The following is a 15,453-nucleotide window of genomic DNA, read 5'->3' as shown; positions in this document are numbered from 1 at the left end:
CTCTGCATCTCCACAATCACCACGGGAAGGGTGTTTGTTAGTGAGGGAGGAAAAAATCTGGGAGTCACCTCTGGTCGATGATGCGATCCATGGACAAAGGGGAAATACACGACTTATATTTAAAGCTAGTTTTGCTTTTTTGTCTCGAGAAGTTATTGGTAGAAGCTTTAAAAAATACGTCAACATCTATAATGTCGAACAATTCAAAAGATGTTTTTATTAATGACGAAAACTGAAAACTACATGTATATATTTTAAATTATATGAAACAGGAATAATGCCGACACTTGTAGTGACGAACTATACATAGTTTGTTTGAAAAAAAAAAACATATGAGTATTACTGCGCATTTTGTCTCGATATGGTAGAAATTTTAAAAAATACGTCAACATTCACAATGTCGAACAATTCAAAAGATAATTTTTAATAATGTCAAAAAGACAAAAATATATGTATATTGAAATTAAATAACAAAAAAACATAATGCCGACACTTATAGTGACGAACCATACAAAGTTTGTTTTAATATTACTTAAAAGTTACGCTTTCAAGAAAATATGTGTTATCACAAGCATGAAACGAACTCACCAGTTGGTAATCCATCCTCGACTGAACACAAAACTGACACTGACAGCAAAACTTCTTGGCGCCCCGAAAACAAACCGTCTTGCTTGTGCCTTCCCAAATACCTACCCAGCAAGACGCTCCAAAACAGGAAAAAAAATCTCCGGCGACGAAAACACGCGGAACCGTGAGCAAAATCTATCGAACGACGCAAAACCGAACTGTCCTGCTTGGGCTTCACGAAGCACTCTTACTTACAGGACATTTACCACACAATTCCCTTCACGGGAAGAGTGGACGTCTGGCTATTTGGAAAGAAGTATATCAAACAATATAGTATGTTACACTGATGGCTCCCTTCTTAAAGGTAGAGCTGGTGCAGGAGTATATTCTCGTGAGCTATGGCTGAATCAGTTTCACTCACTTGGTAGAAACTGCACCGTTTTTCAGGTGGAAATATTTGCTCTTATGTGTAGAGTGCAATCAGCACTTCAACAGCGCGTAATGGGTAAAGTCATATACTTCTGTTCACTGTTCAGATAGTCAGGCTGCTATGAAAGCTCTCGCTTCGGCCAACTCAAGTGTCGTGACCAGAGCAGCTTTATTACTATCCGAGTCATCCGACGGCCGCAGTGAGGAAAACTCTCAAACCGTCACTGCTCGCCGATTGCTGATCTGCTTTTGTTTCTCGACGCTCCGACGAACAGAGGGCGGTGCCACCCGCTTGTTCATCGTCGAAGCGGAGAAGCGTTCTCCACCGTTGGTCTGCTGCTGTTACCATTTCTGCTGCTCCGTTCGTGTCCACTATCGTCGATAAACTGATCTGAGTGTTGTTGTTGTTGTTGTTGTTTAAGAGGGACTTTAACCCGAAGGTCATTCGTACCTTATCGCAGGTTTTTAAAGGTGGTCCAGTAATCCGGTGGTGGTTAAAAATGCAATTAAAGCTTCCTCGTTTGGTGGCGATAACGTCTCTTCCAGGGTGCCGTCCAAATTACAAGCCAAGCGTTCAGTGTTGTAACTTTGACAGTCAATCATATATGGGGGACAGATAAAGGGGTACCGCAAGATGTGCAAGTAGGGGGATCTTTTTTGTCAATACGGTAACTATGAGTTAAACGGGTGTGACCAATTCGTAAACGGGTTAAAATGCGACGATGTTTGGGGTTGATGTTATCGGGCCAGGGGAAAGTGGATGATTTTAATCTTCTGAGTGCGATATCCCTGCTGTTGTACCATTTAGTGCTCCAGGAGTCATGGATCTTCTCCTTTGTCCATCTCTGAGCGTCGATGGATGGAATAGAAACATCCTCTGGGTTCATGCCGCGACCTACACCTGCCAATCGGTCAGCCTCCTCATTACCGTGGATGCCAGAGTGACCTGGCACCCAACAGAAGGTGGCTCTGTTGACCAAAGCAAGTCTTTCGGCCTCCTGAAGCCAGGGATGTTTCAAGGAGTAAGAATTCATTTCTCGAAGACAACTAGCAGAATCGCTGAAGATTACTATGGGACGATCCGATAGGGTGGAACATAAGTGAGTGGCTTTTAGAAGGGCGTATGCTTCGGCACTAAATATGGAACAAGATGGGGGGAGGGCAGAACTGATGTTTGGGAGTGTAGAGAAGCTAGCAATACCATAACCAACAAAACCATTATATACAGAACCATCTGTATATATTGTTAGGTGGTTGGGGTATTTTTCAGTGCGGAGTTTGTTGAAGTGTGTTTGAATTATAGAAGGTGGATCACCAGCTTTGACCTGATCTAGAAGAGAGAGATCTATTTTAGGGGTGGGTTGATTCCGTGATTTGGTTTTGGATCTAGGTAATACGGCTATTTCTGGAAGCAATTGGTTTGTGAGGGATTGGAATAAGTCAGAGGCTCGTGTGACCAGGGGGACGTCATTTCGACCCCCCAGACTCAGCCATCTGATAGCTTTGGAAGGCCATCTGATAGCTTTGGAAGTTGTTAAGGAGTAGTCAAAAGGGAGTTGTCCGCATTCAGCCATAATGGATAAGATGGGACTGGTAGCAAAAGCTCCTGAAGCTAGACGGACAGCTTTATTATACAGTGGGCTTAATTTGTTGCTTACCAAATCACCACCTCTGCTGGAGAGGCCAACACCATAGAACATCTTAGGTAGAATCCAACTGTTGACGATTTGTAGGATAGATGTTCGGTGGGCGCAAGGTATACGGGAGCCGATTACTTTTATGAGATTGAGTCTTTGGTTGATGGATTTGCGGACGCTATTAAGGTGATGTCTGAAGCTGAGGGTTCGGTCGAGATGAATACCAAGGATTTTGAGGGATATTTGGGATTTTATAATTGTATTATTCAAAGTGATGTCTGGGAGTTTTGACATCTTTTTTCTATTGCGACTGATGTGTAGAAGTTGGGATTTTTCAGGGGATATAGTGAAACCGTGTTCGTCAGCCCATTTGAAACACTCAAAACTGCTGATTGAATTCGTTTTCTGGACAGAGATTTTATGCTGTGGAAGGTGAGTATGGTTGTGGACTGCCCTATTGGACAGCACGCGCCCTTTCTGATAGTGCCTCAACAGCATCCCTGCCCCTGCGGTTCTAGCAACACTGGTAAAGAGTGACAGAACGACCGTCTGTCACTGTCCGTGAGTACAGAAGGAGAAAAAGAAAGCTATTAGCGAAGTATATACACGTTGAGTTTATTAGCTTGATATTTAATCTATTTATGGTGATAACTTAAAATCTACTGCTAAACTAATTGAATTATTAATTGCGCTGCGAGGTAAACTAGAATCTATTATACCAGATCTTAAAACTAATAAGAACTACTTATTATAACCTAAAACAACCAGGCAAAGCATCCTAGACGAGTGTCTAATCTAAAAGTGTACCTTTCAAATCAAACGTTGAACTTAAACCGGTAAGGCGATGAAAAACTATGAAATTTCTTCCAAAATTCAAGTACATGTTATTGCAGCTCCGTTATAACAGTAAAAGACCCCTACTACCCGCTGAATCTGAACTAGGGGAACTAAACGTAAGTGTTGATCAACAGTATCTATTATATAATGTTCTCAGAACAAAATTTGTTAACTGTGGCCTACATAACTGAAATTATGAAACTAATCTCTGAATTATTTATACAATTTTGTCACACTTGCACAGGAAATTAGTAATCTCCCAAATAAAGAGCCAATTAAACAATCCCTGCTCTGGAGGTTACCGAAACGGAAGAATTACCCTATCAGTCAAAGTCACGAATCGTAAATCTCGGTCGAAGCAAACTTCGACAATGGTGATGTCGTCAGCATAGACTAGTATGAAGATATTTGGCGGAATGTCTTTGAATAGCGATTGTATGCAGATGAGGAAGAGTGTTGGGGCAATTACCGAACCTTGAGGAATACCATTTTCTTGACATCTCAACTCAGATCGGTTGTTGCCTAAGATGACCCTAAATCTCCTATCCTGAAGGAAGCTTTGGACGTAATGACCCATGCGACCTTTGATTCCCCATTCTTCAAAAGATTTGAGAATGGGAAAACGCCACGCACGGTCGTATGCTTTCGACAAGTCAAGGGATACAACGTCACCATGCATTCCCCTTTCCAGGTGAGAGTTAATGATATCCTCAAGTTCGGTAAGATAGTCATCAGTGCTTTTATCTGGGCGGAAAGCAAACTGTCGATTATCTAGTAAACCACGAGATTCCAGAAGAGTGACGAGTCGTCTGTTAACCATTTTCTCAAGAATCTTCCCAATACAGTTTAATAAAGTAATGGGGCGGAAACTGTTGGCATTATTTCTATCTTTATCGGGTTTGGGAATGGGAACAACTAAACCTTCCTTCCAAGAGTTAGGGATTTCACCGCGGTTCCAAATGTCGTTGAATATTGTAAGGAGGATGGATTTACCAATTAGGGGAAGGTTCTTGAGAAGTGGATAACCTACATCATCCGGGCCAGCTGATGACCCGTGGACTCTGTGTAAAGCCCAATCTAACTCTTCATATGAAAAATCACAGTTTTAATCTAGATCAGTATTGAAATTGGCAGGAGATGCTTCTATGGTGTTTTTGTGTGAAATGAAGTTATCAGAGTAATTGGAGGAGGAAGATGATTGGGAAAAGTGATCAGCAAGATGTTCGGTTATAATTGAGGGATTGTCAGTGATTTGATTACTGATTTTCAGTTTAAGGCCGCACGGGACGTCATTATAATCATCCTATCCATTTGAAGAAGCAGATCTCAAGTACCACTCCATATATGGATGTGAAAAATTTATCTTTATATTCTATATATGTGGTGCACAATCGATTAAATTTTCAGCTTCATCGGTTCACTAAAACTCGAGATTTGCTTCGGCAAAGTTTTGATGATAATTGTTAGAGTGAGACAAAAGATAGGGAAAATAACACGGTCTCCCGTGTCCCCTTAATAGGCTGTCTACTTTTACTACCGTTTAATCGATGGACTTTGTCCCACAGTTCTTTTGAAGTACTGTTAGGGTTAATAGAGGAGATGAATTCGTCCCAGCTGTCCTGTTTGGCCTGTTTAATGACCGATCTGGCTGCATTCCTAGCAGCTTTGAATTTAAAAAAAGTGGCAGAGTCTTTACGATCTTCCTTTGCAATCTTCTGAAGAGCACGTAATTTTTTGCGACGGAGTTTGACTGCAGAACGAACCTCGGGGTTCCACCATGGAACCGATTTTTTACCAGGAGAACCATTGGTTCTGGGAATGTGGTGCGTAGCTATGGCAAACAATTGTTGGACGAATTCCTCAGCTGAGGAAGGGGCTCTGTTGGAAAATACCGAGAAGACCTCGTTTTGATAGCTAGGCCAGTCAGCCAGATCATATTTCCAACGAGGACAGCAGGAAGACACAGGAGGAGCTCTATTCAGTTGGATAACAATAGGAAGATGGTCACTACCACAACAGTCATTGTGGACCATCCAAGACAGCTGGGAATTGAGGCTATGGGAGGATACTGAAAGGTCTAAAGCTGATGATTGCCCAGTTGAGAGACTGATTCTAGTGTGACTACCATCGTTCAGCAGAGTCATGCCATATTCGTCAAAGATGATCTGAGTGCGCGATGCGATGCTCTTTTATACGTGCGCTTTTTCCGTTTATTTTTTTTACATCCATAGTTATTGGCTCAATCGGTTGACCAATGAGCGGTCACTAGACGTGATTGGTTGTTGCATAAAAGTATATACTAGTTTTTTTTTCTTTTTCATTTGACTCAAACCTCAATACTACATCAAGGTCGAAGCTTGTTATCGCATGTCGAACTCAAATTGAGGAACTGAATTCAGTCAACTCTGTAAACCTTGTATGGGTATCTGGCCATTCTTCCATCGCTGGAAATGAATTGGCTGATGAGCTAGCTTGCGATGGAGCATCGCATGACTTCATTGGCCCTGAGCCGGCTATTCCAATTTCGAAGTGCTGGGTGAAGCTTTAGATAAATTCTTGGGCGGCAACTCAGCACAAGCAATATTGGAATAGTTTGGAGTCATGTCGTCAAACAAAATTGTACATTACTGAACCATCTCCAAGGGAGGCGAAGTATTTAACAAATTTGTCAAAGAAGAATTGCAATCTCTTGGTCAGAGCGTTGACAGGCCACTGCCGACTCAACTATCACATGGCAAATATTCAGCGTGCTGACTCATTTGTGTGTGATAGTTGTGACTCCGATTATGGAACTTCGTATCACCTGATATGTAACTGTCCAGTTTTTGCGCAAATGCGATTCCAATTACTTGGTAAACACTTATTAAGTGAAACTGAATTCAGAAGCCTGAATCTTCAGGACATTCTGTTATTCTTAAACTGCTGTGGTAATGAGCTATAGGCTCTCTTTACGCTCATGCGTTTTGCAATGCCTTTTTTAGGGCGCTGTTCGAACCTATTGTGGTATGGAGCTACATGCTCTCATTTCGCTTATGCGATCTTCCCTCTTCAAGGGAGCCCCATTCCTATTTCCTCCCATCTTTCCCTTCCCTTTCCTCTCCCATCGGGTAGATGATGAAATAGGCTCAAATATGGCGATGGCACAAATCTCCCAACTGGTGGGGAACGTGCCTTTGGAGCCGGCCTTCTGATACCTGATAGTGTGATTACCGTTACTAGAGATCGAGATCACCTCTGCATCTCCACTGTTGTCATGGAAAGAATATTGGATTAGTGGGATAAGGTAGAGATCTGAGAGTCACCCATTTTTGGTGATGCGATCCATGATATAATCACGCCTAATCGGATTCGCAAAATATTTCGATAATCGCATTGTACGCCGAATAAGTGTTCATCGCTCGCCCACGCAGGAGCAAACGACGCGATCAATAGATCAATCACTACTAAGCGATCGCGGCACTTTCTCACTACGACGCGCGACATGTTGGATCCTGCCTTCATCGTCCGCCCCCACTGGAGCAAGCGTCAAGTCGAAGGATCAGACACTACTCTTTAATAAAAAGTTGATTATGTTGATTAAAAAGGTCAATTAAGTGTTTATACTTTTTATGATCACCTTTCTTGTGCGAATAATGCTTAGGCAATGTGCTGAAGATACCGAAAGGGGGCTTGTAGTGATTTCTTTCTCAAGTAAAACCAAACACTTTTCAATTAAATTTTCCTGTAACATTATTCTGTGAAACTGAGTTTTATTGGTAGTCGTTTTGTTTTTTTTTTTCTGGTAGAGGGTATTTAAAACTTTTTTGAGAGTCGCATCTGGGAATCTTTTCTTTCTATTACATATTTTGCATACAATTTTCATTCCTCAACACCATCCTGAAATTGATGTCATCAATTATTGTGTTGTAAGATTCTTATGTGTTTTTTAGATTTGTTTTACTACTGCCCCTGGTAGTAACTGTACTACTGGTATAATTGTTACAGCTCTTTCCACATCTTTGCCGAATGTTGTTAACAGAAATCATTTATTGCCTGCACTGTCCAAAATTTTTGTTATTCAAAACTTTTCGATAGGAATTCTCGAATAACTTGATCGGTTTCTAACTTTTTTTTCTTTGTAGTAGTGCATTTGAGAAAACTAGAATCATTTGATCATTTATATGTTATTCTATATCATTTTGAACAGTTATTTTTGCTTATTAGAATTTAGATTTCAATTTTGAATATTATGTCTCTAAGTTCGAACGATGAAATTAACATTATCGTTTCATTTTTATGCTTTGACATACCACGGAAACAGTTGGACTAACTTACATTGTTCTTCTGTGTCTGTCTCGAAACGATGATCGTTTTTTCCCGTGTTTTCTCCGTTTCCGACGAACACAACAGATAAATTTAAACGGAAGGACGTATCGGTGAAATGATTGAAAATCATCATTGACTGTATGGATGGATTCTAAATACACACTTATTGATAAATATCACTACGTTAAGGAAAATCACAGTTTAATTTACCTACGTTTAAATCTAGGATCGAAAGTTACGACTTTTGATTGCATTCAATCAGCATTGAGTAAAAAGCAAAAGAACATTGTAAGAAACTACTGACAAACGCAAAGGAATTGTGACTGACTGCTTTGAGCTGGTTGCATGAAAACTTCGGGTCATTCTTAAAATGTATGCTTGTTAGTAAGTAGGTTGCAATATAAATATCTGATTTAGTATTCTTCCATTCGAGTAACTAGCTTCCATCCCTTGGAACCGTTCCATTCGCTCCCATACGTTCGATAATCGGCACTACCAACATCAACTTTATCTAAAATTTAATATCACACTATGGTTGAACAGTTCACATGTACACATTGTTGGGAGTGTGGGCATCTACTTTGCTTTAGTTTTCCATATTATATGTTTGATTGTGTAAAATCTAATTTGCTGTTGAGGCGAAGGGTCAGTTTCAGTGTGATTCTTCATAATGCAGATTTTTTTTGAATAAAACCACCAGAAAACCGGTAGCAATGGCCTGTTCTAACAAAACAATTTGTTCAAGATTGTATGACTATTTGTATTCAATCATACTCCTGACTAAAGGGCCAAAAACGAATGGCGGACCCGTAAGCAGAGACCTGAAAATCATATGCTAATACCTAGACGAATAAATTTTGCTCTTAGTGCACCTGAAGTGAAAAAAGAAACACCTCATTGATTTTTCCTTTGCCTCTTGCTTTGCATCCTCGTGGTACTGGCCCGGTTACAAGCAAACCTAGGAAATATCGAGTAATAAATCCCGATGGAATCTAGTTATATACTGTTTTGATTTCTATAACGGACACTTAAAGCCTAAAAATGAAATAAATCATTTGGTATGGTTCCTTCGTGTTATCGAACCTCCAAAACTCTTAACTTACGAATGGTGGGTGAAGATTTAAAGTATTGACAGGAAAGGCAAACCTGAAGCATACATTTTCCTTGTAAGAAGCGGATGATCATCGTCCAAGAAATACGGACCGGAACAACCGGCGAAGACTTACTCACTAGATACTTGATAGAACACATTTGTTTACGTCGAGTTGCTTCTCGGCACTGAGTCTATCGCTAAGTATTAAGTAAAGTTAAGTGTCCAGTAGTCAACTGTCAACAGTACAAAGTCATCGTGTGTGGGACTTCATCCAAGTTCTCTGCAGAACTTCAAAGCCCACGGACGAACGTAAACCAAGTCCAAGTTGACGAACAAACGTGAGCTGATCGAAAGGTGGAAGCAGCACTTCGATGAACATCTGAATGATGCTGAAAACACAAGTAATGAAGATCTAGACAAAGGGGCAAAGGTCAGTATAGCGGACTATGGAAACAACTCAGCTCAACTTGTAGGGAGGTTAAAGATACCATTCAACTGCTCAAGAACAATAAAGCAGCTGATACAAATGGTGTCGGATCTCGTCAAGATGAGCCTGGAGCAGTCATTTTTCTGCACTAATACGCATATCTTGGAAACAGAACAGCTACCAAAGAATTGAAAGGAAGAAGTAGTATGTCTCATCAACAAGGAAGGCGACAAACGGGAGTTTGATAGCTTTTGGACGACCGATTCTAAATTTGGCCTAAAATGTATTATTCTGGAGATTATCTTCCATCATTTGTCACCTGTAGTAAACAAGCTCGTGGGAAGTCCGCCGTGCGAATTTTTGTAATGCGAGTAGTTGCACGTTGAACTATGAAATATAGAAAAACCATCTTCGGCAAAATTGATTCGGAGATCAAGGGCTGACATACGCACGCTATGTCTGAACCAGGATGAAATGGTGTTTGTATGTCACGAAATGGTTTGAAAACGGGCCAACAAGTTTTCACAATTCTTTCACTATACAATTGTAAAAGGGCTGCGACGTGTTTGTGGAGAATATTTTTTGTTGAAATCCATTGGGAAGGTTGAATGAAAGAGTAATTCTAATTTGACGTTTTGTATGAGTATTTCTGCAAAGCCTATTGAGTTTTACAACGTTTGCCAGGTCAACTAGTGATGTGAAGTATGCACTTCAACAGAAAAGTAAACGCATATCTCGATGCGTAGGAAATTCCTTGCATGAAATGCTCAAGAAAAGCATTTTTCTTTGATCGCAGTACGCAGTTGAAAAGAAATGTCAATTCAAATGGAGCTCACTGTAAAATTTTTTTTTGACCATTTCTTCCGCGGAAATTTTTACTTGTCTAGAGCGGAACAGCATACCTAGCTTGAATTATAAAAGTTGAATGTACATAGTTTTTTTTTCTCGAAATCACAAAAAGGGTTTTCCATAGATTTCAGTATGAAAAAATGACTAAAACATGAAGAAAAAACAAAATTTCACCGATAGAACATTTTAAAACTTTCCGATTATGAAAATTAGACCAACTCTATCAAGAAAAACTGCGATGTGCATTCGATTTTTATTATTTTCTTGGTTCAGACGTGATCATTCAGATTCGGAATTCCACCAGCAGGCAACGCTAGTTTACATGAAACTTTTGTTTTGCAAATATCTCAGGAGCCTGACTTTTGAGTAACATAGCGTCTATGTCAAAGTTACCGTAAGGGCTATGTTTATTTGAACCATAAGATTAGAGATTTTGTCACCAGGAGGCGCTACGCAGTGGCCGAGATTCAGTGGCGTAGCTAGGGTTTTCTGGGCCCGGTGTGGAGTCAGATTCGGGAACATTAGGATTTTTTATTTAAAATAATGAACATTTAGTTCATCTTTTGTTTAAGTCGTTTTACGTTTTTATTTAGTAATCAAAATATCAATTAATGAAGAATGATATCCCGATACGACTTCAAGACTGATAACGATTTAAGCTAAGTATGCTGTTCCGCTCAAGAAAAGTAAAAATTTCTGCCCAAGAAATGTTCAAGAAATTTTCTACAGTGAGCTCCATTTGAATTGACATTTCTTTTCAACTGCGTACTGCGATCAAAGAAAAATGCTTTTCTTGAGTATTTCTTGCAAGAAATTTCCCATGCATCGAGATAGGCGATTACTTTTCTGTTGAAGTGCATTTTTCGCTTTAAGGCCGGTTTGCTACTGACAAGAAAAGGAATCGCCTATCTATCTCGATGCGTGGAAAATTTCTCCCAAGAAATGGTCAAGAAAATCACTTTTTTCTGATCGCAGTACGCAGTTTAAAAGAAATGTCACTTCAAAGGGGGCTCTCTGTAGGAAATTTCTTGACCCTTTCAGTCAAGGAATTTCTTTACTTTTCTTGAGCGAAACAGCATACTTAGCTTTAGAGTCCAAAATAGGATTTTCAGAGACTTCATGTCTGAAAAGAGAAACTAAAAGGAGACTGAAAAGTGGTTCTTGTTCAAATAAGGGCTTCTCAGAGAATCCGATAAGACATCCCTCAAAGCGTCATTTTCAAAGTTGTGTTTAATGATTTTTTTTCATAAATTTCATCAGAATGTTATTCAGGTATTTGCTTAAAGTTCCCTTCAGCTATTAATTCGAAGATTTCATTGAGCGATTTGTCTACAAACTTTCCAAAGCAATTTCCCCAGAATTTTCGTTTGATATAGCTTGAAGAATTCATCGAAGTTTTTTTTTTAATTGTACCCTCATTTTTTTTTTTTTTTTCAATGATACCCTATGAAACTTTCACAAAAAATGTCCTCAAAGAGTAACTGCGGTTTATGTTGATGCGTCTCCCGTGGGTCTCGAATCTGGTTATTGGCCACAGGTTCTTTTTCGTTATCAAGCGTTTTCTAAAGAGTTGTGGGTCTTGAATGGGATTGTTTTTTTCGAGCAGAAAGAATTGTGCTTCCAGAGAAGTTAAGACCGAAGGCACTTGATATTGCGCACAGAGGTCACCCGGGTATAGTAGCTATGCGCAGAAACTTGAGAGAGAAGGTTTGGTGGCCTTGTATGGACCGGGACATAGTTGACAGGATCCAAGATTGTGCAGGGTGTGCAGCAGTTAGTAATCTAATGCCACCAGAGCGCATGTATCGGAAGGAAATACCTGATCGCGCCTACAACAAATCGCTTCAAAATCAGTTCCCCTATCATCTGTCCCACCAACCCAAGTAAGTCTACAGCAAGTTGAACAGCAGTTACCCATATCGGCAAAGACAATAAAACGGAAGGCTTCAAGACAATGAAACGGATGGTTCTCAAGTAGTGTCCAACACTCTGCAATGCGTCCGAGGAGAGACAGGAAGTTACCACAAAGATACATACAACATATAACTGATAATGATCATTTTTCTTTGGAATAGAAGAAGGATGTAGAGTACGTTGAATATGGGCAGAACAGAGGAGATGTGTATTTGGAGAGTTGTGGGGAGGGAGCAGGAAACGAGGGAGAAAAGAAGGAGGGAATGAAAAAGAGGAGGTAGAGGAGAGAAGGGAACGGATCAGAAATCGACTGTGTGTAGTCTGTGTAATCGGAAGCGGAACAAATAAAAGATATCAAACAGTGAATTGTTGATACGTGAGTAATTTAGAAAACTACCGAAATATGAAAAGGTAAGATTCTACAGCTTCTTCTTCTTTCTGGAGTTACGTCCCCGCTGGGACAGAGCCTGCTTCTCAGCTTAGTGTTCTTATGAGCACTTCCACAGTTATTAACTGAGTGCTTACTATGCCAATGACCATTTTTGCATGCGTATATCGTGTGGCAGGTACGGAGGTACTCTATGCCCTGGGAAGTCGAGAAAATTTCCAATCCGAAAAGATCCTCGACCGGTGGGATTCGAGCCCACGACCCTCAGCTTGGTCTTGCTGAATAACTGCGCGTTTACCGCTACGGCTATCTGGGCCCCTACAGCTATGACCGTCGTCATCATGTAAAGAACAAACGGACAAAGCAGTATCAGCAGGTAGCACAACCCTGGCTAGGTGGCCTATCGAAGACTCTTCACCAATCAAGAAAGGCAAAAGTAGAGCAAACGGATTGATTTTACGGCAACAGGCCCGGCAATGAATAAAGGGCAAGAATTGGCTTCTTTAGGGGAACCTTTTTTTTTACATATTCTAATTCTGCGTTAAAAATGAACCAGAATCCAAATTTTCATAATTTTCCGTGTCCTGGAACTATTTTTAAAACGCGTTCGAAGTTAGTATGAAAGTCACGTTTGAATCACCCCTCGGCAAATTTTACTTCGGGGTGAGTTGTTATTATGTAAATTGAAATGTCATTGTGTCTTTGGGATTCGCTATGAGTTCAATTGGGTCCTAAAATGTTTAATGAATTCTTGTTTTTATTTAATAATACGAAAGAGCATATTATTGCGACTACTTTAGCAAGTTTTCCAGCTCAAATAACGGCTATAACATTTTCAAACTTGGATTTTAAAAATTGTTCCGAATATGAACCTTGACACTTGTGATCTTGTTTGACATTCACTTTTTCGACCAAAATGCCACAGGGCATATAGTTTTAACACTGGGGTTGTTCCTATTAAAGAAACTATAAGCAAAGAAGCGAAATGTTCGAATTGGAATTCCAAGTTTACTGTCATTGTCATTCCAATCGAGCAGGAGACTTGTCAAACACTTTTTCACACAAGTTGAAAACGGCTCACACAAAAATGTTACCGCCCACGAAAATTTTGCTTCTTCTGAAGTAGCATATTTTCTGAATACATAAGTGTCGGTTGCAATTTTCTTGCTTTGCATAAATAATGCTCTGCTCATTACGTTGGTTTTCCATACATTCAGTCAATTTTTCATTCGTTACCCAAACCTGTGAAAATTCAATACATCAAACCTGTGACTCACTTTTAGTGTGGGAATCAACATTGGCAGTGCTGCGTAATAGATTTGGCATAGTTGCTAGCTGATTTATTTTAAATATGATCAGATTAAATCTTGATTCGAAATTTTCGTCTCTTTATAATTTAGACTCTTTAGTTCCTATCTGACATTTCGGAAGGGACACGGAAAACCAAATATACCCAATATTTGAGTTTAAACCAAAGGGTGTGACAAAATCTCAAAAATCATAAAAAAATGTTTTTTGTACTTAAACCAATGAAAATCATTTAAAAATTGAGTAAACATGTGTTTCTGCCCTAAACTTAAGCGTTTGGTACTAAAATTGAGACAGGGCTTTAGGACCCTATTGAAGAGATAAAAAAAACTACAGGGGACAAGTGGTACTGGTGTGTCTTTTTTTCTCTTTCTAAGGGAACTTTTTCACGTTATATTCATGGCTATCTCTGTCAGCAAACGATGTTCTAATAGCGTCGATCTGAAATAAAAACAAATTGATAAATGGGAAAATAACAAAATAAGTATGATAAATAGTTGAAACATGTTCCAGCTGAAACCAAAATGATTTTTTTTCCGTTACTTGACGTGAAGCAAACAACAAAAAATATCAATGGTTGCTAAGAACGAAATTTCAGTTCACTGTGATTTTGATAGCGACCTATTATGGAAAACTGCAAACTTTATGGAAGTGCGCCTAAATGTGCCCAAGCAGCGCCTGGCACATTGTGTAGAGTGACCACCCCCTTGTTGTGTCTAAAGATTGAATTCTACATTAATCATTTAAAATGTCAAAATAAAGATATTGAATAACAATAAAATTGTTTTCCTGAGTATAATAAAATGTGCTCTTTTGATCAAGCTATGAAAACTTGTGATTGTTTAATCGCTAAACAACCCAATTGGAAAGTCGGACCATGGAACATGAGAACTTTGAACTCGTGAACTGCGAAATTGCGTCGTAAACGTGGCAGCTATCCAGGAAATACGCTGGCCGAAAACCGGAGAACATGAATTCCGAGCGGTGGATCCCAGGATTATCCAGCGTCACGAATTCCAGAACTTACAGAAGCAGCTAGACGAGCATTTGGGAAGAATCAACGTTTCTCAAGAGATGTCAACAGTGGAGTTTATCCTCGACACAGTGACAACAATGGCCAAAAATCCTGATGCAATTCTTCTGGATATTTTAAGAGAATTTTGCCAAAAAATGTACTAGGACTCTACTAAAAATTCTTCCAGAATTCCTCCGAAAATAACTTTTCCGAAAAAAAAACTTTTACGGAAATACTACTGGAATTCTTATAAGAATGTTATTGGTATTCTTCCGGAAATCACCAGAGATGCATTCGAAAATCTTTCTTGAATACTTGCGAGGTGCTTCCGAAAATCTGTCTGAAGTTCTTCTAGAAACGCCACTGATATTTTTACGTCAATATCCTTGAAATACTTTTGGAACTCTTCCAGTTGGAATTCTTTCGGATATTTTCCTAGGATTCTTTCGGAAAACCTTCTGGGATTCTTTCGGAAATCTTTCTGAGGATCTTTCAAATCCTTCCAACTAGATTTTTTAAGGATTCCTGCAGATATTCTTCCCGAATTACCTCTAGGATTTAGGAGCATCTTGAATTTTTCAAGAAAACCCTGTGATTATTCTTTTGAGTATCTCCCTAGGATTCTTTCGGAAATTCTTCTGATTCTTCCGTAAAACCTGCTGAGATTCATCCGGAAATACGACT

The 15,453-nt window shown here is 39.6% G+C and overlaps 1 long non-coding RNA gene across 1 annotated transcript; it reads left to right on the top strand.

Annotated features, from left to right (window-relative positions):
* Positions 1-3,180: 3,180 nt before the first annotated feature.
* LOC110679830 lies at positions 3,181-3,837 on the top strand. Its single transcript, XR_002502735.1, has 3 exons — positions 3,181-3,331; positions 3,402-3,469; positions 3,527-3,837. It is a non-coding gene; the product is annotated as an uncharacterized LOC110679830 (long non-coding RNA).
* The last annotated feature ends 11,616 nt before the right edge of the window (positions 3,838-15,453 follow it).

Source organism: Aedes aegypti, chromosome 3 (genome assembly GCF_002204515.2).
Source record: "Aedes aegypti strain LVP_AGWG chromosome 3, AaegL5.0 Primary Assembly, whole genome shotgun sequence".
NCBI lineage: Eukaryota > Metazoa > Arthropoda > Insecta > Diptera > Culicidae > Aedes > Aedes aegypti.
Note: the sequence above shows the minus strand (reverse complement) of the source record. Positions and strands in the feature narration are given on the sequence as shown.